Source organism: Accipiter gentilis, chromosome W, assembly GCF_929443795.1.
Source record: "Accipiter gentilis chromosome W, bAccGen1.1, whole genome shotgun sequence".
Taxonomy (NCBI): domain Eukaryota; kingdom Metazoa; phylum Chordata; class Aves; order Accipitriformes; family Accipitridae; genus Astur; species Astur gentilis.
Genome location: NC_064918.1, coordinates 13,658,467 through 13,686,338, shown reverse-complemented (window position 1 = coordinate 13,686,338; position 27,872 = coordinate 13,658,467). Strand labels below are relative to the sequence as shown.

The window sequence follows — 27,872 nt, the reverse complement described above, 5'->3', positions numbered from 1 at the left end:
TGTCGGTCATCCCGCCTCCCTTAACCCTTCTCTTTCCGTACATCGCGAGATCTTCCGAGCGCCAATCCCTACACAAAGGAACTTTAGAGTGTTGTCCAAAATCATTTAACCACAGAGACTTGGACAGAGATTAGTTGATTGGTAGTGTTTTGTTTTAAGAAACTAAGGAACCCGTTATGGACACCAGTTTGCTGCTTGGAAACCCCTTACCCTTCCCACCTCGATCTAATTATCGAGGATTCCAATCAGTAGAGTTAAGTGACATTAACCAATGATTGTTTGAACATAAGAATATTAATAAGATGGTGAGACTGAGGACCAATCACTGGAAACACTAAATTTAAGAATTAACATTGAATGTACTTTTATGTAAATCTAATATATGATGGTAAAATCGTACTGCGCAGAATCACATAAGAAAGGTCAACTATCGGACAAAGTGAGGAAGACTACGGAAGACCACCAGAGGGCTAGTGAAGACCACCAGAGACTTCATCACGCCTGCGCAGAAGGACATTTGCATATGTTAATAAATTCCCAGAAATCTAATGTATATGTATAACCCTTCTTGGAAATCTAATGAATATGAATGAATAAGTTTAATATAAGGTACATGATTTTGGTGCTCAGGTGTGCGTGGTTCATGAGAGGACTCGCCCACGCACCCGGCCGTCAATAAAGAAGTGTCTGCTTATCTACACTAAATTGGTGTTGATAAGTTCTTTATTCCAAGTTTTTCAGCAAGACAATGAATGCGCAATTCCCCCACGATGTGTCAGGTGTATGTGGCCTGGGCATTAGAGCCTGTAAGAAAGCAGTTTCCTCAGTCAATTATTTTTCATTATATGGATAACATTTTAATAGCGGGAAGGAACTTGCCACAGGATGAAATTTTAACTCAATTGCAGGACATCTTAAGCCATCGCGGAGTAATAATCACTCCTAAAAAGGTGCAAAAGGCAGCACCTTGGAAGTATTTGGGGTGGCACATAAATGCTAGCAATGTTAAACCTCAGAAGGTTCAGATAAAATGAGAAATTTTAACGGTACATGATGTCCAGAAGCTTGTGGGAGATATGCAGTGGGTGCGGAATCTTGCGGTATCACTAATGACGATATGGCCCCTCTGGTAGAACTCTTAGGTATGAGCGCACTGTGCAGATGAGAAACGGGAAATGACAGAGCTGACCAATTGGTTGCAGCGGCATGGGAGCTTCCTCCAGGGAACTGTTTTCAACAAAGCACGGCAATCACATGTGTTCTTGCACCAACCCGCTAGGATGTTAGCAAAGCAATTTGATTTACCACTTACTGATGCCCAAGGTATCGTTAAAGCATGCCCCGATTGTCAAAAGGAAGGGCTGGCCTTGGGCCGTGGGGTTAACCCACGAGGTCTTTTGCCATTGCAGTTGTGGCAAATGGACGTCACCCATGTCATGGTTTGGTGCAAAGCATTATGTGCATGTGTGTATTGATACCTATCCTGCTGCCGTGTGGGCCACGGCACGAACTCGAGAAAAGGCCTTACATATTGAATGACATCTTCATGCTTCTTTTGCAGTGCTGGGTGTGCCTAAAGAAATTAAGATGGACAACGGCCCGGCCTATGGTTCTACACGATTTGCTCAATTTTGTAATTTGTGGGGAATTCACCATGGCACGGGTATTCCACATCTTCCCACAGGACAGGCTATTGTCGAACGGGCCAACCAGACCCTAAAGAACATGCTGCAAAAACAAAAGGGGGGAACCCAGGGCTTACTCCCAGAGGAACGATTGGCCAAAGCCTTATTTGTGCTAAATTATCTTAGATTGACAGGTGATCACAAAGACCCACCAATGGTAGTGCATCATGTTCTTTTACAGGCAGAAAGGACGCAACAAAGTACAGGAATCATGGTAACGTATAAGGACCCAGAATCCAGGTAATGGTGCAGATCAGCAGAAGTAAAACTTACTGGGAGATCCCGGCTAAGTGGGTCAAGCCATGGCTTCGCATTGATGCTGGACCTGGAATTGTCCCAATGGCAACTGGCACGGCACCGGCGGGTGCTGGAGCCACTGATCCGACAGATTCTGACTAATAGAGTATTACTAGTGGACATTGAGTCCTTCAGAGAGGTTTTTAGAACAGTGTGCCTTATTGTATATAGAACTTGCTTTAGGTAAAAAGTGTGTTAAGCATAATTTGATTAAACATAGTGTGATTACGGGAAGACAGTGTGGGGTAAATGTAAAAGTTAGTTAAAGCCAAGATTAGGGGTAAGGTCTATTTCCATTAATAACCTGGGAACGAGGTTGATTGTGTTTCCACAGATACAGGCCCACGACGGACTCCTGTTCGATTTGCATGACCAACATCATCTGGAGCATCATAGATGATGTGACAATATGAATACTACCTCAGCCGAAAACTAATGTATAGGTCACCTTGGCTAACATAACAGGTCAAGATTCTCTGTGCATCGCAACTGTACCGTAAAGCCCACGAACCAATAGACAAGATGGCTATGACTCGTGCAGGGCGCCTGGCCAGCGAGCGCATGTGTATGGTTCAGTTATATGGAAGTTAGTTATTGGACCTGAAAATAGCTCATGGTCACAAGATTGTTCCAGGCGCCTTTAGAAGGCCTTGAACAGAATAAATAAGAAGATAGAAGAAGAAAGATCCCAATTAGGAAAACACAGGTGCACATTCCACGATAAAGGGAACTTGGCACAAACAACCTCAATTCAGGGGCTTATCTTGACCAATTGGACTAAGACAAGTCTTGTATGCTCTAATTAACACAACCAATTATGTCTTATGTTTGTGCGCGTGGACAGTATCGATGTAACCAATCACCACTTATGCTTGTGCGCGTGGACAGTACCGATGTAACCAATCACCGCTTATGCTTGTGTGTGTGGACACCAAGTGCTTGCATGTAGTAGCCAATCAAAGTCTTTCACCAACTTAGAGAATTGTATAAAAATGATTAGCTAAGCTCAATAAACTGGCGACTTTAATCATCACATTGGTGTTCCGTCGTCCGGGCCCCGCACGGATTAATCCCTAAACCCTACATTTGGTGACCCCGACGTGATCCGAAGAGGAACAAGAGGCAACGCTACTGAAAAGGCGGGGGAATTGCCGCGGACCACGGTGGCTTGAAAGACAGCACCGGCACTGCTCGAGAGAGGCAGGACACTGCTTGGGAAAAGCAGGTAAAATCGTAAGCTTACGTTGATAAAAAGGGCGGCAAGGGTTTCGCAGCATCTGCGAGGGAAAAGACAGCCGGAAAGATATTTATGAGGCTGGTTGAAAAAACAGAGAAAAATATTAAAAAGGACAGAAACCTTTCAATTAGTGTGGGTACAGCTTTTGAGCTTAGTACCCAGAAAGCTATCGGAACCTCCCTATGGGATGAAATTAGTGCCGGGTCTAAAGAAGTTAAAGATCTTGCAACTTTATGGAAATTGATTAAGACAACTCTGTAAGAAATGAAAGCAGATCGTAAAACGTCTGTGTCTGCTTTTGCTGCTCTCTCTCTCCAACCGCAAGCGAAAGGGAAAAGCGGGGAGAAAAACATAATGCAGCGAGAGAGACTTTTTGGAGCTTGTCCGCCTGCTCCTGTGCTCTTGACTTCTGCTCCACTCCCTGGGACTGCCGATATTAATCAGCCATCTGACAGTTCCCAAGCCTCCCTAACTGTACGATTAAAGGAAACTCTACAGAATCAGGGAGTGAGTAAAAATCCGCCTATGAGAAAACAGCCCCCAGATACCACCGTTCAACATGAACAAATTATACCTAGCATATACCCTGATTCAAATAATGCAAACGAGGATTTGGCTACTATAATACAAGAACAAGAGAAAGCTAAAATACATGCTGAAGCTCACGCTGTAGCACTCGCGGTAGCATTACGACTGATGGTGCGACAGGGAAAAGGAGACTACGGCCCATACAAAGACCCCCCCGCGTGTCATCGGTGCGGTCAACCAGGGCATTTGAGACGTGCGTGCCCTCAACACATAGCAACGCAGCCTCGATCTGTGCCGGCACGGACTAACAGCAGCCGGTCAAACTTTCCTGGGGTCTGTGAGAGGTTGCAGAAGCCTCTGTACATCCACAAAAGCTATCGCTACACAAAGACATACGAAATGTACATGATGTACAAAAAACTTGTCGGAGACCTGCAGTGTCTTATTGTGGTATCACCAATACAGACTTACAACCACTGTTGGACTTATTGCGGGGCAGCAATAGCCTAACTTCTGTACTACATCTAAGTGCGCCCGAGCAGCAAGCCTTGACAGCAATTGAGCAGAAAATCACATCATCTATGTCTGGCAGATATATCCCTGATTTGCCCATAAATTTGTATGTATGTAACTCAGATAAGGAAGTTGTGGGAATTTTGGGTCAGTGGGGTGAGCAACAAAAACAAAACCCATTGGTAATACTAGAATGGATATTCTTGCCTGCTAGCATGTCAAAAACGGTAGTCACTAGAATTGAAGCTCTGGGGATGTGCATTCAAAAAGCAGGGGTAAGGGCGATACAAATTTCAGGGAGGCAAATGGACAAAATCATTTTACCTATGTCACTTGATATTGTGAGTAATGCCATGATGAAAAATGACTGCCTTGCAGTAGCTCTGCTGGACTTCAAGGGGGAAGTAGATAATCACTACCCCCCCCCCCCCATTATTTAAAACAATGTTAACAATGGAACCGCACTCTATCTGCAGCAATAAGCCGCTGGAAGCCATTACCGTTTTTACTGATGCTAGCAGCAAGACAGGTAAAGCAGGATTTGTATATTTACAGGATGGATCCTGGAAATCCAAAGTCATTCTGTCAGAGGGGTCAGTACAAGTGCTCGAGCTATTAGCCGTATGCTCTGTTTTTAAAAAATGGGATAAAACACCTGTCAACATTATTTCAGATTCTCAATATGTCGTGGGGATAGTCAAACGTATGCATAGGTCCCTACTAAAAACTGTAAACAATAAGCAGCTGTTTATGACACTTTTAAAATTATGGATGTTACTAGAAGAACGGACAGACTTATTTTTTATCGATCATGTTCGTAGCCATACAACGCTGCCGGGATTCATTGTGGAAGGTAATGCGCGCGCGGATCAACTGGTAGTAGCCAATGCAAACATCTATTTTAATACACCCAAACCTGATTTCTTTGGACAAGCTCTGCTATCCCATAAATTTTATCATCAGTCGGCAAAAGCACTGAGTAAACAATTTAATCTTCCATTGCAGCAAACCAGAGCTATTCTTGCTGCTTGCCCAGACTGTGCGAATATTCCAAACTTACAACCACAGGGGGTGAACCCCCGGGGATTATCACCATTGCAAATTTGGCAAACAGATGTTACGGAATATCCCAGTTTTGGGAGATATAAATTTATTCATGTATCTATTGACACATATTCGAACCTTATGTGGGCTACTGTTCATATATCAACCAATGCTAAAGCCGTAATTAAGCACCTTTTGGCAGCATTTGCCGCCATGGGAGTGCCAACAGAAATTAAAACAGACAATGGCCCGGGATATCGCTCACAGTCATTAGAAACATTTTTACAGATGTGGGTTGTAGCTCATAATTTTGGCGTACCCCACAATTCCACTGGTCAAGCTATTGTTGAACGTGCACATCGGACCTTAAAGGATCGTTTAAACATTTTAAAAACGGGGGAAGATATGCGGCACTGTACTACCCAAGAGTTAATAAGCAAAGCACTGTATGTTTTGAATTGGCTACAGCCACGTGGTACTGAGGATCAGATCCCAACTAATAGGCATATGTGTGGGAACAAAAATGTTGATAAAAATCAGCCGCAAGTTTCAGTATTCGATCCGGTTTTACAGCAGTGGCAAGGACCTTGTAAATTATTTACGTGGGGAAGAGGGTATGCTTGTGTTTCCACAGGTAATGAACAACCCCATTGGATACCGGCGAAATGGGTCAAGCCGTGGATTGAGCGACCAGATGCCACAGACAACTCAGAAGAGCAAGAGGCAGCGGAGACGTCAGCAGGTCCTGAAGCCCTAGATAGACCGACTAGACAAATCACGACGGAGACCGGCAGTCAATGTGGAGATTAAGAATGCGTGTAAAAAACATGGAGTATGATATCGTTTTTGGATATGTATTTTAGTGCGAGTGGGTAGAAAAGAGAGTAAATCATCAAAAAAAAAAAAAAAAAAAAAATTTTTTTAACCACTAATGTTAATCAGTCCTCGGCGAAACATTACTCACAGAAGCCGAGTGTGGAAGTAGTTTTACGATACCTGATATGTAGTCATTCATTAAAAAAAAAAAAAAAAAAAAAAAAAAAAAAATTTTTGCTAAACAGTTAGTTAAAACTGAAATTAGAAGTAAGGTCATAGACTCAGTTAACAATCTAGAAATAGGGTGATGGGAGAGTCCATTTTTCATTAATAACCTCGGGGCGAGATTATGCTTATGTTTTCACAGGTGCCAGCCCCTGATGGACTTCCGTTTGATTTATGCGACCATCATCACCTGAAGCATCATAGATGGTGCGGCAATACGAATTCCACCTCAGCCAAAAACTAATGCGTAGGTCATCTTAGCTAACATAACAGATTAAAATTCTCAGTGCATTATGGCCGCATCACAAAGCCCATGAACGAATTGATAAGATAACTATGACTTGTGCAGTGCGCCTGGCCAGCGAGTGCATGCGTCATAGGTTTTTAATTGAGGTGGCTTTTGGCACACGCTGGCCACGTGTGCTAAAATCCATTCCTCTGAAAATGTATAACTACCGGGATTTTCCGAAGAGCATCAGGCTGGTGTGCAGCAAAACCATAGTTGCCTCTGTAGGGACACCCACATAAAACTGACACCTACTGATTGCTGGGCTAAGTTTGCGGAACAAGGCAGCAATATGCTATTCAAAAAAAAAAAAAAAAAAAGCGAGAGAGGGGGAGATGTAGGGTTCAGTTATATGGAAGTTAGTTATTGGACCTGAAAATAGCTCATGGTCACAAGATTGTTCCAGGCGCCTTTAGAAGGCCTTGAACAGAATAAATAAGAAGATAGAAGAAGAAAGATCCCAATTAGGAAAACACAGGTGCACATTCCATGATAAAGGGAACTTGGCACAAACAACCTCAATTCAGGGGCTTATCTTGACCAATTGGACTAAGACAAGTCTTGTATGCTCTAATTAACACAACCAATTATGTCTTATGTTTGTGCGCGTGGACAGTACCGATGTAACCAATCACCGCTTATGCTTGTGCGTGTGGACACCAAGTGCTTGCATGTAGTAGCCAATCAAAGTCTCTCACCAACTTAGAGAATTGTATAAAAATGATTAGCTAAGCTCAATAAACTGGCGACTTTAATCATCACATTGGTGTTCCGTCGTCCGGGCCCCGCACGGATTAATCCCTAAACCCTACACGCATGCGTCATAGATTGCAACCGAGGCCGACTTTTGGCACCCGCTGGCCACGTGTGCTAAAACCCGTTCCTCTGCAAATGTATAAATACCGGGATTTTCCGAAGAGCATCGGGCTGGTGTACGTTGAGGCCATTGTTGCCTCTGTGGGGATGCCCACGGAAAGCTGGCACCTACCGATTGCTGGGCTGAGTTCGCAGAGCAAGATGGCACAAGAATGTATGGATGGTTCATCTTCCTCATAGTCCTCATGGTTTGGGTCATTAGGGTTAACGAGTTGGCTCAAAGAATTATGGGCATTGTTGTAGTTATTGTGATTTTAGCTATTGTAATAATTTTACCTTGTTCAGCTTGTTAAGAAAAAATGGCATCCCAAGTTATTAAGCAAGCCTAGATTGCTCAAAAACAAGAAGGGGAATTGTTGAGGATTTCTTGCCTGGACGAGGGCATCTGAGCAATCCAGCCATTAGGTGGGAACGAAGCATAAGTTTACAAAGTGCTGGAGCAGACAAGGACGCTCTGTCCTTGTACGCTGGGAAAAAGGAAGATAAGAAGAGCCTGACAAGCAACTCCTGGATGCTGAAGAATGAGATAAGTAACTGCTGGACACCTCGTGAAGAAGCTTGCACAGCCAATAGAGGTTAAGATAGTGTCGCGTGAACCGGGGTATTGTACCAATTAGAGTATTTTATAAGGTGTGTGCACAAGCACATAAGGTATATAACTGTGCTAAAAGTTGTAGTAAATGGGCTTCACTTGATCACATTGGTCTGTGCGTGATTTCCCCTGTGGATCCTCTGCAACAAATTTACAACAACAACAGTACTAATAAAAGAATATACAAAACGAGTGATGCACAGTGCAACTGCTCATCACCCGGAACCCAACGCTCTGCCACTTCCCAGAGAGAGAGAGAGAGAGAGCCCACCCCCCAGCTCTCTCCCCATTTATATACTGAGCATGATATCACATGGTATGGAATAGCTCCTTGGCTAGTTCAGGTCAGCTCTTCTGGCTGTGCCGCCCCTCCCAGGTTCCTGTGAAAATTAACTCTATCCCAGCTGAACCCAGGACATTATCCACCCCTTATTCTATACCATCTACATCATGCTCAGATCCTACACTTTCCAATTAATCACCACCACTTTCCTTGTCTTTGACATATATAAATATATACACACCTACACACACACACAAATAGCATTCCCTTAGTCTATGGGCCATCACTCTAACGTGTCTGTTGAGTTTATTTAATCCATGGCTTTGGGGCTCCATCTGTTGTAACAGTCCTTCAGGATAGGAGAGATTGTGGGAGGTGTTGGATTGTTGCATGCTGCCACCAGAGCTTGCGGCTGGTATATTTGGTGCAACCCATGCCCTTGGTCTGCAGGATGAAGATGTTGATCTTGAGGAAATTGCTGGGCACCAGTTCAAGTTCCATCACTGTTGCACTTGGCTCAGTTTCAAAGTCCATCCTTCAGTCATTCGGGTAATTCTTACTGTAATACCCTTGATATGGCATATAGCCACTATAGATGTAATGACATACATTGGCAGGTTATTTAGCAGTTAACATACAGCCTAATTCACTGGCTATTCTCTCCCAAAATCAAATCCCCTCAAGGTACACATGGGGCTTCCCATCCTTCTGCATCACCCACCAAGTACACCCAGGTCCTTGAGCAAAAGTAATCCCGTGGAGTGCTTTGTCTCTGCCCGGGGCAGGACTAACCCAGACTGTCTTCCCTAACATAGTCTTCATGCACACTACAGGGACTTTATCTCCTTCTACAGTATGTGGAAGTCTTGGTTGGGCGGAGCCAGCCCAACTGGCATAACCTATAGTGTTAAGTAACTAGGTGGCTTGAATGTCCCACCCCCCATTGCTCTCAGTGTAGTTTTTAGCAGTCCATTGTATCGTTTGATTTTTCTAGAAACCGGTGCATAATAGGTGATGTGATACACCCACTCAGTGCCATGTTCTTTGGCCCAGGTGTCTATGAGGCTGTTTCGGAAGCGAGTCCCGTTATCCAACTCAATTCTTTCTGGGATGCCATGTCACCACAAGACCTGCTTTTCAAGGCCCAGGATAGTGTTCTGGGCAGTGGCATGGGGCATGGGATATGTTTCCAGCCATCCAGTGGTTGCTTCCACCATTGTAAGCACATGGCGCTTGCCTTGGTAAGTTTCTGGGAGTGTGACAGTCAATTTGCCAGGCTTCCCCATATTTATATTTCAGCCATCGCTCTCCATACCACAGGGCCTTTAACTGCTTGGCTTGCTTGATTGCAGCACATGTTTCACATTCATGGATGACCTGTGCGATAGTGTCCATGGTCAAGTCCGCCCATCAATCACGAGCCCATCAATATGTTGCATCTCTTTCCTGATGGCCTGAGGTATCGTGGGCCCACTGAGCTACAAATAATTCACCCCTACATTGCCAGTCCAGGTACACCTGAGACACTTCAATCTTGGCAGCCTGATCCTCCTGCTGGTTGTTTTGATGTTCTTCAGTGGCCTGACTCTTGGGTACATGAGCATCTATCTCATGTACTTTTACAACCAGATTCACTAGCCAGAATGTAATATTTTGCCACAGTGCGGCAGCCCAAATGGGTTTACCTCTGCGCTGCCAGTTGCTCTGCTTCCATTGCTGTAACCACCCCTGCAGGGCATTTGCCGACATCCATGAGTCAGTATAGAGATAGAGCACTGGCCACTTTTCTCTTTCAGCAATGTCTAACACTAGCTGGATGGCTTTCACCTCTGCAAACTGACTCAATTCACCTTCTCCTTCAGCAGTTTCTGCGACTAGTGTAGGACTCCATACAGCAGCCTTCCACCTCCGATGTTTTCCCACAATGCAACAGGACCCATCAGTGAACAGGGCATATTGCCTCTCATTTTCTGGCAGTTTATTATACAGTGGGGCTTCTTCAGCCCGTGTCACCTCCTCCTCTGATGACATTCCAAAACCTTTGCCTTCTGGCCAGTCCATGATCACTTCCACAATTCCTGGGCGACTGGGGTTTCCTATGCGAGCCCATTGTGTGATCAGTGCGACCCACTTACTCCACGTGGCATCAGTCGCGTGATGTGTAGAGCAGACCCTCCCTTTGAACATCCAGCCCAGCACTGGCAGTCGGGGTGCTAAGAGGAGCTGTGTTTCAGTACCAACCACTTCTGAGGCGGCTCGAACTCCTTCATATGCTGCCAAGATCTCTTTTTCAGTTGGAGTATAGCGAGCCTCGGATCCTCGATATCCCCGACTCCAAAAGACCAGGGTTCGGCCTCGGGTCTCCCCAGGTGCTTTCTGCCAAAGGCTCCAGGTAGCGCCATTCTCTCCAGCTGCAGTATAGAGCACGTTTTTAACATCTTGTCCTGCCCGGACAGGCCCAAGGACTACTGCATGGGCAATCTTCCCCTTAATCTGTTCAAAGGCTTGTCGTTTTTCAGGGCCCCATTTAAAATCATTCTTCTTCTGGGTCACTTGATAGAGAGGGCTTACAATCAGACTGTAATTTGGAACATGCATTCTCCAAAAACCCAGAACTCCTAAGAAGGCCTGTGTTTCCTTTTTATTAGTCGGTGAAGACATAGCTGCTATTTTGTTGATCACATGCATAGGGATCTGACGACGCCCTTTTTGCCATTTTATTCCTAAAAACTGGATCTCCCATGCAGGTCCTTGTGGCCGTATACTCCCCCCCATCCTGCCAGCAGGAAACGAAACTTCTCCAGGAAGGGAGAAGGGGAAGGAAACCTTGGAAGATGCCATTTGAAATTTGAACTGGCCAATCGAGATGTGCCAGGTACAGAGGTGACCCTCTTGGCCAATAGGGATTAAATGACCACAGGTCAGATTCAACAGGTGTATAAATGGGGTCTCGCTGGAGGACATGATGGCAGTCCTCCTCGGAGCAGCCGGTCTGCAGTCAGGGACTCCCCCTCGGGCCGGGGCACTGCTCGAGGTAACTCCTCGAGGGAGAGAACCCTCAGCTTTTAGGTGAGTGATACGCGCGTTTTGGAGCCATCACTTTAAATCTTGGGGATTCTTGAGTTGGCCATGTAGTATTAATTCTCCTCACGTCATTGAGCCTGTGGTTTTATAAAATGTTACCGGACTTCTAAATAATTTTTACTTACGAATAATTCTGTGTTTTAACACCTTTTGGATTTAGTTAGTCGTGCATCCATAACATTTTAAATTGGCGTAGTCGGCAGGATGGTGTTAATAAAGGAATTATTATGGAGGCACAGCTGCAGCCCTTCTCCCCCAGGTCTGGACTGGGCAAAGGAGAAGTGGTCCGACCCATCGGTGGTCGTGGAGACAGTAGAACTGTGCCACAGAAGTACTCGAGATGGCAAAGGCAGTGTGTGTGCCCTCCTGGGTGCCTGCTTGATTCAAGCACAGAACCGAAAGAGTGATTGTTATAGACGCTCGTGACAAATTGGAGGAGCCAATTTATAGTGAATAAAAAGATCGAATTTATTAGCAAGCGATAAGAGAGCAAAACAGCGCTGGGTGGCCAGGGAGACAGTGCTCCGCCAAAATCTCACAAGTTTATGTTATAGTTACATTCCTTATATACAGTTCATGCACCCCTTTCTTGCAAGTCTCTGCCTTGTCCTGCTTCTTCTTTCTTCACTCGTGCAGGTTTGTTACTAGGCAGATTCGGTCGATCTTCTTAAGGACGAGTGTCTTTTTATGTAGAATGTCTTTTGATGTGGAGAAGTACAGTCTTGGTAGAATTAATCCCCTTATCTTGTAAATTGTAGCTGTTGTCTTTTCCCTCCTTATCTAGTAAGTTATAGTTGTTGTTCTTTTCCTTCCTTAGCTAGTAAGTTATAGCCATTGCCCTCTTCCCGTGACCTTTATGCACCATTTAAGCAAGCCTTGTTACTTACACAAGGTATCTGCTAAATCTCAATATGTCTCTTCCCCCTTCCTGATTTCATGAACAAAGTTAACCCGTTCATTACAGTGATTCTGCTAAAATGCAAGGGGAAATAGATTATCTGAAGGTGGAATTGGAGGAAAGGGACGTGCGACCCCTTATTAAAACAGAAAGGCACACGGGTCCGCACGGTGGGAGCCCCCGAACCACTATTCGCACAGCCCCTTGTTCGGGACCGGAACTCAGCGAGTTACAAGCTAAGTTTTTGCGCAAGCTGGGCGAAACCAAGACTGAAATTATTGGGGACCAGGAGTGTTTCTGAGTGAAGGACCGGCGGGTGATCAGTCGATAACATCCCGAGTAGCCTACTGGGCTGGGGGTGCGGACCCCAAGGAGAGAGGAGAACCTGTTACTATCCGGGTAAAGGGACTGTCGGAGTTAACGGACGGAGTGCAAAAAACCACCTGTGTTCAGGCCGTGTATGATAGAGGGCAGCAAGGGATACCGATGACTACACCGGTGGACCCCCGCCACCATAGACCCTTTATTAGAGACCTGCTGGATGTGTTAAAGATACACATCGAGTCCCTCAGAGAAAGAATTCTGGGGGTCATTGAGTGTAACCAGCAGAACCCCCAGAAGCTGCCCGTGCATGTGATGACTTGGGCGGAAGTACTGCACAGCATAGTAGTTCACGGGCGCAAGATGGGATGGGCGGAGCCGAGCGGTGGCACAGAGGGCAGCAGGAAGGTCCGCCCAGCCGGTTTTAAACCCTGCCCCGAGCGGTCTTGAACTCGGGGGCCATCGGGTCGGAACTATGATCCCGGAAGGGACGATCTCTGACAGAAGGCACCGGCACTGGGGGCACCCCGAGCGAGCCGTGCTGCACGGGCAGTCCGCTGACGACATCCAGGAGTGGAATTGCTGGAGGGGAAAGCTAGAGACCAAAGGGAAGCGCCAGCAACCCCGCCCCCTCGGGAAGAGAAACGGGACCCTTTCGTGGCACTGCGAGAGGAACTGGATGGGCTAAAAACTAGGAGCTGCGGTTTGGGGTTCAGGCCGCAAAATCCACATGGTGAATACTCTGCTACGTGGTGAATGGTCTGCTGATAAAGAGCCTTATATACACATTCCTGTGGGCCAAGAACAGATAAGTTTGGAATTCTTAATCGATACAGGAGCCCAAATTAGTGCTTTAAATGAACGACAAGCTAGTGAGCTGGGAATTAGGCCATCAAGAAAGGCTATAAACATTAGAGGAGTAACAGGGGTGACAGGAAAATGCTCCATAGCTCGAACTCAACTTTGGTTACCGGGGGAAAAGAGAATGACAGCTGTGGAAGTGGCTTTAAGCCCCTATGAGGGAAATATACTGGGATTTGATGTGCTGGCAGGCAGACAATGGGACCTACCCAATGGTAGGGTGTGGAGCTTTGGGGGCAGGGAGGCAGAGGCTATTCATGTGAGAACATTGCAGGTTGCTCCTGCACTACCGCAATCTAAGGTAACCTCTGTCCCTCAATACCCACTTCCAGCTGCAGCCAAATGGGGCATTTTGGAAGTAATTAATTATCTGGAGAAAAGAGAGATCATCAGTCGCACACATTCCCCTTATAATTCTCCTGTTTGGCCAGGCCGTAAATCAGATGGAAGGTGGTGACTAACAATTGATTATAGGAGATTGAACAGTAATACCCCACCATTAACTTCTGCCATCCCAAGTATTACGTCAGTGATAACAGCAATACAGGCTGCGGCCCACCCATGGATGGCTGCTTTAGATGTCAAGGATATGGTTTTTTTATGGTTCCCCTAAGGGAAGAGGACAAACCCCAGTTCGCCTTCACTTGGGAAAGGACTCAATACACTTTTAATCGACTTCCCCAGGGATATAAGCACTCCCCCACTATTGCTCACAATGCCTTAGCCAAGCTTCTTGATGCTGTGGAAGTACCATCAGATGTCCACATATATCAATATATAGATGATATCCTGCTTGGTGGGGACAACAAGGAACAGGTAGGGCAAGCTGCCCTCCATTGGTATTGTTCCTATGACCTTAGCAAAACCCAGAGGCTTGTATGCCTGAGAAGTCTTAGATGGGAGCATCAGTGCCCAGTGGATAATCCCGGACTTCTAATCCTGTGACCCTGTTTTAAGACCGAGGCCTAGTTTGTGCTTTCTTGCAGGATCATGAAGGAACAAGTCATTCCAGTCGTTTTGCTGACAGTGATGACAGTAGCAGGCGTGGATGGTAAAGATCTGGATGATAATGTCGTGGCAAAAATGATGGACATGAATATATCCTGAGTCCTTGAGCTCGCATGAGATCAATGTAACAATTATAGTTGGAGGTTCAGATTGGATGGGGAGGAGGTTATACTCATGTTGTTTGTAGTTGGTCACCAAGTGCAGTAAATGCTATTTCAGTATGAAACACCAGATGTGACTATATCCTCCAACTGACCCATGGGATCACAGGGTGGAGTTGTAATGGTACTACACTACGCCCTAAAAATCCATGGCGGCAACTGTGTATGGTACTCAAGGAACATCAATAGAGCATTCTAGAACTGAGTTTACAACTATCACCCTTAGCCAACATTACATCTGACAATTTGGGGACTCTCAAACTATCAGTTATAACATATTGGTAAGATGACTATCAAAAATTGGACTGTATTGGATTAGAAGCCAAAGAAAGAGAAGGGTATATGTAAAATTTTGAACATGTCAATGGACAACTGCTGTATTCACTCCAAATGTGTCAATGTGGCTTCAAGACTAAATCAACGAGAGAATATGGCAAGAGACACGGAGGCAATTGCTTCTGCACCAGGGACTAACTGGTTGAGAAAAGTTTTGATATGTTTGGACTTTCTTTCATGAGGTGGGTGACCAGCCTTCTCCAATCTCTAATAATGCTTGTAGTTATGATTACTGTAATCTATATTGCAATAAATTCTATCAAACGCTTGGTGGTGAAGCCTGTACTAACGATTAAGTATACTGCCTTAAAAACTGTCCATACACTGTGTTCAATATTCCACTTTAGTTCTAGACCAGAAGGGAACGATGGCCCACAATGAGCATCAAATTCACCAAACTGCACCCCCTTTTAACTTTGGAGGCAAGAGGTGACTGTACCACCACTCCAAGGAAACCAGTCGAATCATGACTGTGGTTGCAGGGTGGATTGTGGCAGTACAGTCCACCCCCATCCCGCCAGCAGGAAATGAATCTTCTCCAGGAAGGGAGAAGGGGAAGGAAACCCTGGAGGACGCTGTTTGAAATTTGAACTGGGCAATCGAGACACGCCAGGTACACCAAGGTGACCCTCCTGGCCAATATGGATCAAATGACCACAGGCCAGATTTGACAGGGGTATAAATGGGGTCTTGCTGGAGGACATGATGGCAGTCCTCCTCGGAGCAGCGGGTCTGCAGTCGGGGACTCCCCCTTGGGTCAGGGTCACCGCCCGAGGTAACTCCTCGAGGGAGAGAGCCCTCAGCTTTTAGGTGAGTAATATGCATGTTTTGGAGCCATTACTTTAAATCTTGGGGATTCTTGAGTTGGCTGTGTAGTATTAATTCTCCTCACGTCATTGAGGCTGTGATTTTATAAAATGTTACCGGACTTCTAACTAACTTTTTACTGAAGAATAAATCTGAGGTTTAACACCTATTGGATTCGGTCAGTGTCCTGGGTTCAGCTGGGATAGAGTTAATTTTCACAGGAACCTGGGAGCTGGGGACATAGCCGGGGCAGCTGACCTGAACTAGCCAAGGAGCTATTCCATACCATGTGACATCATGCTCAGTATATAAATGGGGAGCGGGCCGGGGGGTGGTCTCTGTTTTCGGTGGGGGAAGTGGCGGAGCGTCGGGTCCCGGGTGGTGAGCAGTTGCACCGTGCATCACTAGTCTTTGTATATTTTTTCATTAGTGCCGTTGTTGTTGTTGTAATTTCTTTGTGTTTGTCCCAGTAAACTGCCTTTATCTTAACCCTAAAGGTTCCAGTTTCTTTTTCTTTTCTCTTCCCTGTCTCCTCCCCATCCCACCGGAGGGGGGCGGAGGAGTGAGTGAGCAGCTGCGTGGTCCTTTGTTAACGGCTGCGCTGAAACCACGACATGTGTCCATCGATTTTGGGGCTCTATCTGTTGTAACAGTTCTTCAGGATAAGAGTGAGATGGTGTGAGATGTTGGGTTGTTGTACACTGCCTCTGGAACCTGTGGCTAGTATATTTGGTGCAGCTCATGCCCTTGGTCTGCAGGTCAAAGATGTTGATCTTGAGGAAATTGCTGGGTGCCAGTTCAAGTTCTATCGCTGTTGTACTTGGCTCAGTTTCAAAAGTCCATCCTGTAGTTATTTGGGTAATTCTCACAATAATACACTTGATATAGCATATAGACACTATAGATACAATGACATGCATTGGCAGGTTATTTAGCAGTTAAATATCATACAGCCCAATTCACTGGCTATTCTCTCCCAAAATCAAATCTCCCTGAGGTACACATCGAACCTCCCCATCCTTCTGCATCACCCACCAGGTGTACCCAGGTCCTTGAGCAAAAACAACCACTTGAATGGGTTTGCCTCTTTTTAAGGGCGGACTAACCCAGACTGTCTTTCCTAACATACTCCTCATGCGCACTACAGGGACTTTATCCCCTTCTACAGTGTGTGGAACTCTTGGTTGGGCGGGGCCAGCCCGATTAGCGGATCCTCTAGTATTAACTGACTAGGTGGCTTTTGTTAAATGTGTATCCCAATGCTTGAAAGTTCCACCCCCCATCGCTCTCAATGTAGTTTTCAGCAGTCCATTGTATCGTTCAATTTTTCCGGAGGACCGTGCGTGATATGGGATGTGATACACCCACTCAATGCCATGTTCTTTGGCCCAGGTGTCTACGAGGTTGTTTCGGAAGTGAGTCCCGTTGTCCAACTCGATTCTTTCTGGGGTGCAGTGTTGCCATAAAATTTTCTCTTCAAGGCCCAGGATAGTGTTCTGGGCAGTGGCATGGGACACAGGGTATGTTTCCAGCCATCCAGTGGTTGCTTCCACCATTGTAAACACATGGCACTTGCCTTGGCGTGTTCGTGGGAGTGTGATATAGTCAATCTGCCAGGCCTCCCACTGTTTATATTTCAGCCATCGCCCTCCATGCGACAGGGGTTTTGCCGCTTGGCCTGCTTAATTGCAGCACGTTTCACATTCATGGATGACCTGCGCGATAGTGTCCATGGTCAAGTCCACCCCTCGATGTTGAGCCCATCTATATGTTGCATCTCTTTCCTGATGGCCTGAGGTATCGTGGGCCCACTGAGCCATAAATAACTCACCCCTACGTTGCCAGTCCAGGTCCACCTGAGCCACTTCAATCTTGGCGGCTTGATCCGCCTGCTGGTTGTTTTGATGTTCTTCAGCGGCTCGACTCCTGGGTACATGAGCATCTACGTGACGTACTTTTACCACTAGCTTCTCTATCCGAACAGCGATATCTTGCCACAGTGCGGCAGCCCAGATGGGATTACCTCTGCACTGCCAGTTGCTCTGCTTCCATTGCTGTAACCACCCCTGCAGGGCATTTGCCTCCATCCATGAGTCAGTATAGAGATAGAGCACTGGCCACACATTTCTTTCATCAATGTCTAACGCTAGCTGGATGGCTTTCACCTCTGCAAACTGACTCAATTCACCTTCTCCTTCAGCAGTTTCTGTGACTAGTCGTGTAGGACTCCATACAGCAGCCTTCCACCTCCGATGTTTTCCCACAATGCGGCAGGACCCATCAGTGAACAGGGCATATTGCCTCTCATTTTCTGGCAGTTTATTATACAGCGGGGCCTCTTCAGCCCGTGTCACCTCTTCCTCTGGGGACATTCCAAAATCTTTGCCTTCTGGCCAGTCCGTGATCACTTCTAACATTCCTGGGCGACTGGGGTTTCCTATGCGAGCCCGCTCTGTAATCAGTGCAATCCATTTACTCCACATGGCATCAGTCGCGTGATGTGTAGAGGAAACTTTCCCTATGAACATCCAGACCAGCGCTGGCAGTCAGGGTGCTAAGAGGAGCTGTGTTTCAGTACCATCCACTTCTGAGGCAGCTCGAACTCCTTCATATGCTGCCAAGATCTCTTTTTCAGTTGGAGTATAGCGAGCCTCGGATCCTCGATATCCCCGACTCCAAAACCCCAGAGGTCGGCCACAGGTCTCCCCAGGTGCTTTCTGCCAAAGGCTCCAGGTAGGGTCATTCTCCCCAGCTGCAGTGTAGAGCATATTTTTAATATCTTGTCCTGTCCGGACTGGCCCAAGAGCTACTGCGTGAGCAATGTCCTGCTTAATCTGTTCAAAGGCTTATCGTTGCTCAGGCCCCCATTTAAAACCGTTCTTCCGAGTAACTTGGTAGAGAGGGCTTACAATTTGACTGTAATTTGGAATATGCATTCTCCAAAAACCCACAACACCTAAGAAAGCCTGTGTTTCCTTTTTATTAGTCGGTGAGGGCATAGCTGCTATTTTGTTGATGACCTCCGCAGGGATCTGATGACGCCCATCTTGCCATTTTACTCCTAAGAACTGGATCTCCTGTGCCAGTCCCTTGACCTTACTTTCTTTTATGGCAAAACCAGCCTTCAAAAGGATTTGGATTATTTTCTTCCCTTTCTCAAAAACTTCTTCTGCCGTGTTGCCCCATACGATAATGTCATCAATATATTGCAGGTGCTCTGGAGCTTCACCTTTTTCTAGTGCAGCCTGCATCAGTCCATGACAAATGGTGGGGCTGTGTTTCCACCCCTGGGGCAGTCGATTCCAGGTGTACTGGACGCCCCTCCAAGTGAAAGCAAACTGAGGCTTGCACTCCGCTGCCAAAGGAATGGAGAAAAATGCATTAGCAATGTCAATTCTGGCATACCACTTAGCTGCCTTTGATTCCAGTTCATATTGAAGCTCTAACATATCTGGCACAGCAGCGCTCAGCAGTGGCGTGACTTCATTCAGCCCACGATAACCTACTGTTAGTCTCCATTCCCCATTAGATTTCTGCATGGGCCATATGGGACTATTAAAGGGTGAGTGAGTCTTGCTGATCACTCCTTGGCTCTCCAATTGGCAAATCAGCTTATGGATGGGGATCAGGGAGTCTCGGTTGGTGCAATATTGTCGCCGGTGCACCGTCGTGGTAGCAATTGGCACCTGTTGTTCTTCAACCTTCAGCAACCCCACAACCGAAGGGTCTTGGGAGAGACCAGGCAGGGTAGACAGCTGTTCAATCTCCTCCATCTCCAATGCAGCTATACCAAAGGCCCAACGGTACCCTTTTGGGTCCTTGAAATACTCCCTCCTGAGATAATCTATACCAAGGATGCATGGGGCCTCTGGGCCAGTCGCAATGGGGTGTTTCTGCCACTCATTTCCGGTTAGACTCATTTCAGCTTCCAAGACGGTTAGCTCTTGGGATCCCCCTGTCACACCAGAGATACAGATGGGTTCTGCCCCTCTATAACTAGATGGCATTAGGGTGCATTGTGCACCAGTGTCTACTAGAGCCTTATATTCCTGTGGGTCTGATGTGCCAGGCCATCGAATCCACACTGTCCAGTAGACTCGGTTGTCCTTCTCCTCCACCTGGCTGGAGGCAGGGCCCCTCTAATCCTGGTTAGAATATCCCTTACTCACTTTTCTCACACGTGAATCAGAAGTCCCTTCAAGAGGATCAGAAATGAGATCAGCCCATCTACTGCGTCTGGGAGACTGCTCACGGGAAACTGGAGCAGCAGTTTTCCAAGAAGAATTCTCTTTTCTGGTTCCTTTTTCTCACAACTCCTGTACCTATGCAACCAGGACTGAGGTAGGTTTTCCATCCCACTTCCTCGTGTCGTCTCCATGGTCACGCAGGTAAAACCACAGGTTAGCCCATCGTGTGTACTTTCTCTCTCCTCTCTCTTGGGCAGAGGAGAGTATTGCTTACTCCCAAAAACTGCGATGAGGGCCTGTACAGGTGAGGAGGAGGACATTTCCACTTTGAATTGCTGGAACTCTCGGGACAGTTCGTCTACAGCTGAGACACAGGCCCGAAGGGCGGAATAGAGACTTCCTTCGTATTGCCGGAGTTGGACAGCCAATTCATCCACCATTTGTCCATAGCCTTTTTTCCAGGACATTACTGCCAATGAGTTGGCATAGGTTGGTGGTGCACTTCGTAGAAACTTCCGCCACATGGGTTGTGTGCATTGGACTTCATCTGGATCTGTGGGTGACTGCGCATTTTCTGGATCATTATAAATCACCCCCAGCATGGCTAATTCTCTCAGGTACTGGATACCTCTCTCCATGGTGGTCCACTTGCCTTGGTGACATGTAACTTCATCCCTGAAGGGGTATCTTTCCTTTACACCTAACAGAAGTTGCCTCCAGAGGCTGAGGACTTGTTTTTTTCTCCCAAACACCTTGTCGATGCCCCCTTCCCTAGACAGAGATCCCAGCTGCTTGGCTTCCTTACCCTCCAATTCCTCACTACTAGCCCCGCTATCCCAGCATCGGAGCAGCCAGGTAACAATGTGCTCACCTGGGTGGCGGCTAAAATCTTTTCGCATGTCACGCAACTCACTCAGGGATAGAGATCAGGTAATTATTTCAGGTTCTGCCTCTTCCTCCTGTTCTCGCGATGACCCTGGTTCATCTTCATCTCTCACTAAGCGAACTGATTTCTTTGTGTGTTTCTTTTTCTGTACAGGGGCGACTGATACTGGCACAGGTTGGTTCTCTGGTTTAGCTGCAGTATCTGTCACCGGGGTAGGGGCAGCCATGGTACCTGTTGTCGTGGTAGGGGCAGCCATGGTGCCTGTTGTCGGGGTAGGGGCAGCCACGGTGTCTGTTGTCAGGGTCTGGGTAGCCACAGTGCATGTTGTCCTGTTTTCCATCTTTTCCCCCTTTTCCCCCTAAGGGTGCTGCCTAATATCAAGCAGTGTTTGGTAGATACTGGCCAGGGCCCAGCACAGTGCAGTGAGTTGTCTGTCTCTGCGATAGCCACAGCATTTTTCTTTCAAATATTCTGTCACTTCATGAGAGTTCTGTAGTTGTTTGGCAGTGAACTTCCAAGTCACTGGAGGTGAGAAGTTCTCTAGATACCTGCCCATATCCTCCCACATGCCGTGCCACCCATGAGTATCCAGCTTTGGGGCAGATATCTGGATGGTACTCGTAAAGAGTCTTTTTGTAGCCCTAAACAAGTCCTGAAAAATATTCAGGAGGCATAGAACTAACAGCACACTGGCTTGCGCATCCCAAGGATATTAAAAATTCTCAAAAGCTGTTGTAATTAGTCGGAAGGAGAAAAGGGAGGCGAACGGACGGCGGGAAGTGCCCCCCCCCTAATTTCCCCATGGATGGGGTGTAATTACCAATAAAATCCGACAGAAGGTGCCCAAAGTATGGAAATGATATCACTGCCTCATACAGATACCAGCTTAACCTCATGACCAGAGAGGTAATCATTTCACAAGTCGACGTAGCCCAGTACAGCAAAATGATAATCCCAATCACTCTCCCAGAGATGAGATACGCAACTACAGGCAATACATAGAGCATATAAGAGCTTACAAAACGCCACCATGTAAACAAATGAAACAACATTGTGACTAACATCTATTTATCTAAGAAATGCGTTTGGCAAATTTGTTTCAACACGCTCTGGCCAGATCTGTCGTTATCTCAACCCTTCTGCCCCACGTTGGGCGCCAAAAAAGGACTGTCGTGGTTTCAGCCCGGCCGGTAACAAAGGACCACGCAGCCGCTCGCTCACTCCTCCGCCCCCCTCCGGTGGGATGGGGAAGAGCCGGGGAAGAGAAAAGAAAAAGAAACTGGAACCTCGAGGGCTGAGATAAAGGCAGTTTACTGGGACAAACACAAAGAGATTACAACAACAACAACGGCACTAATGAAAAAGTATACAAAAAAGAGTGATGCACAGTGCAACTGCTCACTACCCGGGACCCGACGCTCCGCCACTTCCCCCACCGAAAACAGAGACCACCCTCTGGCGCGCTCCCCATTTATATACTGAGCATGATGTCACATGGTATGGAATAGCTCCTTGGCTAGTTCAGGTCAACTGCCCCGGCTATGCCCACAGCTCCCAGGTTCCTGTAAAAATTAACTCTATCCCAGCTGAACCCAGGACAACACATTAGAGGGATAGCCCATAGGCTAAAGTAACACCATGTGTGTGTGTGCGAGGTCGGGGGGGGGGATTCCATATACTTAAATATATAAGACAAGGAAAGTAGTAGTGGTTGATTGGAAAAATGTGAGATCTGGGCATGATGTAGATGGTATAGAATAAGGGGTGGATAATGTCCTGGGTTCAGCTGGGATAGAGTTAATTTTTACAGGAACCTGGGAGGTGGGGGCATTGCTGGGGCAGCTGACCTGAACTAGCCAAGGAGCTATTCTTTACCCTGTGACATCATGCTCAGTATATAAATGGGGAGCGGGCCGGGGGGTGGTCTCTCTTTTCGTTGGGGGAAGTGGCGGAGCGTTGGGTCCTGGGTGGTGAGCAGTTGCACTGTGCATCACTCTTTCTGTATACTTTTTCATTAGTGCCGTTGTTGTTGTTGTAATTTCTTTGTGTTGTCCCAGTAAACTGCCTTTATCTCAACCCTCGAGGTTCCAGTTTCTTTTTCTTTTCTCTCCTCCTTCTCCTCCCCATCCCTCCGGAGGGGGGCGGAGGAGTGAGCGAGCAGCTGCGTGGTCATTTGTTACCAGCTGGGCTAAAACCACGACAGTCAGTCATGCATCCGTAACAGTACCTTGACCTTACTTTCTTTTATGGCAAAACCAGCCTTCAGAAGGATTTGGATTATTTTCTTCCCTTTCTCAAAAACTTCTGCTGCTGTGTTGCCCCATATGATGATGTTGTCAATGTATTGCAGGTGTTCTGGAGGTGAGAAGTTGTCTAGATACCTGCCCATGTTCTCCCACATGCCGTGCCACCCATGAATATCCAGCCTTGGGGCAGATCTTTGGGTGGTATTCTTAAAGAAACTTTTTTGTAGCCCTAAGCAAGACCTGAAACATATTCAGGAGACATATCACTAACAGCATGCTGGCTTGTGCATGCCAAGGATATTCAAAATTCTCAAAAGCTGTTGTAATTAGCCAGAAGGAGAAAGGGGAGGTGAACAAACAGCGGGGGGAAGTATCCCCCCTTGACTTCCCCATGGATTGGGTGTGATTACCTGTAAATTCCGATAGAAGGTGCCTGAAGTATGGAAATTATATCAGTGCTGCATACAGATACCAGCTTAACCTTATGACCAGTGATGTAATTATTTCATAAGTCGACACTACCCAGTCTAGCGTAATGATAATCCTGATCCCTCTCCCAGAGGTGATAAACATAACCACAGGGAATACATAGAGCATATAAGAACTTACATGATGCCACCATGTGAACAAATGAACCAACATTGTGACTAGCGACTATTTAACTAATATAAGAAATGCATATAACAAATTTGTTTAAACATGTTCTGGCCAGATCTGTTGTTATCTCAACCCTTTGAGCCCCATGTTGGGCGCCAAAAAGGACTGTTGTGGTTTCAGCCCAGCCAGTAACAAAGGACCACGCAGCTGCTCGCTCACTCCTCCCTGCCCCCTCCGGTGGGATGGGGAGGAGAATCAGAAAGGAGAAAGGAAAAAAAACCCCAAACAACTAAACTGGAACCTCGAGGGTTGAGATAAGGACAATTTACTGGCACAACACAAGGAGAGAAGTTACAACAGCAATGGTACTAATAAAAAAATATACAAAACGAGTGATGCACAGTGCAACTGCTCGCTACCCAGAACCCAACGCTCCACCACTTCCCTCACCAAAAGCTCCCCCCCCAGCCCGCTCCCCATTTATATACTGAGCATGATGGCACATGGTATGGAATAGCTCCTTGGCTAGTTCAGGTCAGCTCTCCTGGATGTGCTCCCTCCCAGCTTCCTGTGAAAATTAACTCTATCCCAACCGAACCCAGGACAATTTGCAGAGTGTGTTACAAATGCTTGTTTCCTTTTCTCTCAGCAGAAGGAACTTAGGAGGTGATAGCAAAGGGTAATGTTAGCCTCTGAGGGGTAGTTTCCTTAGATTTCCTCTATAGTCAACAAAGAGAGCAATTCTGTCAAGGGCAGCTCAAAGCATTTAAGCTTAGAATTTTCCTCTGAGCTGTTTGCCAGAAGAGTCTTACTATAGAGGGAGGGTTGGGAGGCAGGTTTTGGGAATACTACCCTTGTGAGAAGCAAAACAAAACGTTGTGCTACTTCTATTAACTAACTTTGAAAAAAAACAACACACTAAACAGGAAAAACTTCATAATTTGAAATCAGATTTTGTCAAAATTTAAGTTTCATTGTAAAATCTGCATAGTTTGAGGCACTTAATTTCTTCTTTCACAAATTCTTGCGCAAACTGAGATGACTTCTCAGGTTTTCAGATAAGAACTGGCCATTCCTGACTTATTGTTGTTCATTATTAAGCCAGCTTCCAGTGAGTTTCCTATGCATTGTTGCAAGTTAGCAATTTTCTCCTCTTAATTCCATATACTTTATTTAAAAAAAAGAATAGAAGAAAAAAGCCTTTGGCTGGTGGGTTTATTTATTCTAAAGCATGGAATTTTCACTTCCAGTACTGATTTTGGTTGTGGTTTTCTTTCTTTTAAAAAGTGTATAATCTTTTGGACATGGCTTGACACTTGCTCAGTATGAATGAGTCAGGAGAGCATGTGGCCAGAATATTGATGTGGCATGGCCACAACTTTTGGGTGCTCTTGATGTTAAGCATTAGCTAAAGCTGCTGTCGTTCCTCTTCTCTCCCTAGTGTGGTTCCAATAACTGAAGCAAATGTAATTATTGTAGTCTCCTCTCCACACAGAGCAGAATCCCTTGAAGCTGTAATGTGCTGCATCAACACCTTAAAAGTGTCTATCCCAGTATGGAAAAAGGTATGTTTGGGACAAATTTGGTTCTAGGCCTGTGCCAGACAGCTGGGCTGGAGGCTGCTGCTGCTCTTAAGGGAAGGAGCTGAAGCATTATGGGCAGCAGTGGCTCCTGATGGGATGCTAATGTCTAGCACCAGTGAGTTTCCTCTAATGCAGGTAGAGCACCTGGGAGGCCCTCCCTTGCCTGTACCATCCAGCTCCTTTTCCTCTTAACTCCATACTGGGCTCAAAGTGAAGGAGCCCTGAGCTCTCTTTTGGGTGGCAAAAATTCAGTTCTGCACAGGCTTGTGGAAGAGCCTTGAGTCAGCTCTGCTTTGGACAGCGTTGCAGTTTGCAAGTAAATTGGCATTTCTTGTCTTTCTTTTTTCCCCTCATCCCTGTGGCCTTGAGAAAGCACAAAGCACTAAGCAACAGCACACAATGAAGGGATGTGCAGAGGTCCCAAAGCTAGTATGGGCACACAACAATGTGTGGAGAGACCAGCCCGGGTCTCGAAAGAGTCTCAGTGCATAACAACAGTATTGCATGCAAGTAATGAGCATTACCTCTGCCTTCTCTCCCAGGCAAAACTTGGTGTGTGATAACAGTGATGTTCTCCATGTTGCTCCACTTTTCTGATACCTCTTTCAGGAGACTGGAGTTCTGTGGTCTCAGAAAGAATAATCAGGGGCTCGGAACCCTGCTGAATTTGCTGCTTAGGACTGGACTGCTATTGGGTAGTTCAGTCTGTCCTGAAGATGTAATACTTACTGTATTTTGGGTATTGTTGTAATTTTTATTTTTTTAATATCAACATTTTATATACACTTAAATACTCTCATTCCTAAATATGATGGTACAGTAGGTTAACATATAAAAAGGGCAGTGTTTCAGACATGAGTGCTGTGTACTCTACAGTTTTTACATCATTTCTTCTAGATCTCTTTTCTGAAGTGACTTCAGCATAGATGGGACCTTCTAAATTTAGTGGGGTTCAGCCCAAGGTTCAGGATCTGCCCATATGTAAGTCAGTATGTTGTAAGGATGCTGTCCTCTTTTCTGTTTGCCCGCTAAGTGCTGCGTAGTCCTGTTGTGATCAGTAAATAACAGCAGGATGGCTGTTGAGTTGTTTGGCCTGGCTTGTGGCTGTATGTAGCAGACTCCCACAATATTTCCCATTCTTTGTTTATATTTCCAGGAGATTTATGAAGACGAATATTCTTGGAAAGAAAACAAGGAATGCTTTTGGGCAAATTCAGAAAAATAACTGTTCTCTTTTTAAAATAAAGTGTTACTGTTCCTAATGAGCATAGTGGTTTAGCTTTGAGTTGTTTTTACAGAGAATCTATGTTTTTAAGCAGTTGTAAAACACATTTCAATCTGAACAATTTAATTAGGACTGAATGAAATGAATGAGTAATAAGTAGGGGTTTTAAGTGTTCTTGACTTTCCTTTAAAATCATCTCTTTGTGCTTTTTAATATGGAGTCAGTTTTTAAAACAATCTTCCCTAAAATTCTTGGTTGCAAGGTATTTAGTCCTCTGTGATATATACTGATTTAACGCCTTTATATTGGTAGTCTGTGTTCACTGTCTGCATGGGAGGTCACAACAGGACAATTGGATTATTTTTTTAAAATCTTAAAATCCTGAGTTTAATTTTATATAAATGAAGAATTAGTTTGCAAGCTTTATGCTATTTTGACATTCTTGTAACATGAAAGCTACTTGAAGTAGATTAAACATTTTGATACAGACAGAGAAGAAAATAAACTATACCCCAGAGTTATTAACTTTTTATTAGTGGTTACTTTCCAGTATCTGTGTTTCACAGAAACATTTTTACTGTGCAGCTGATATTACAAGTCCATTACATTAAAAAAATATGGACAGACCTTGATTCAAAGTTAGATCTAATACTCTACCAGCAACAAACTTGGATTAGCAATAACATGCAAACCTGTAACTACTTAATGATGTCTAGACATGATTAATATTGAAGGAGCTTCTTTGGCTGTGTAATTGTATGGCGCTGCAGGGGAAAAAAGCCATCTATTATTACAAAAAGGCAACTATAAGAATAAGTTTAAATAGTTTTAGTAGTTTGACTTTAGACAGGTTAGGATTCAAAGTCATCAAAATGGATTAGTTTTCCAAAGGAAAGTGCATCTATTGAACTCTTTTCAGTTTATATACATATTTATATTCACATTTATGATTTTATTACAGTTTTTCTCTTGTTACTGTTTGGAAACCTAGTTAAAGATAAAAAGATTGGCATAGTATGCCTGTGCTTCCACTGGAAACAATGGGCTGCTCATCTGAGTAGGATAACTTTATTTATATTATTGTTCTGCGCTATGATAGTGTTTAGGTGCTAAAAGTTCAAAGTCCCATTGTATATGGCATTTTTACTCATGCTGAGAGGCAATTTTACCTAGTGCTCATTATCAATGTAAACAAGTGTATTGGCTTTGTGTGGCAAGGTTTTGGTAGCAGGGGGTTACAGGGGTGGCTTCTGTGGGAAGCTGCTGGAAGCTTCCCCTGTGTTCAAGAGA

General features: G+C 45.6%; 1 pseudogene; it reads left to right on the top strand.

Annotated features, from left to right (window-relative positions):
- The window catches only part of LOC126035391 (molybdopterin synthase catalytic subunit-like), a 40,656-nt pseudogene extending 14,074 nt beyond the window's left edge, over positions 1-26,582 (top strand).
- The last annotated feature ends 1,290 nt before the right edge of the window (positions 26,583-27,872 follow it).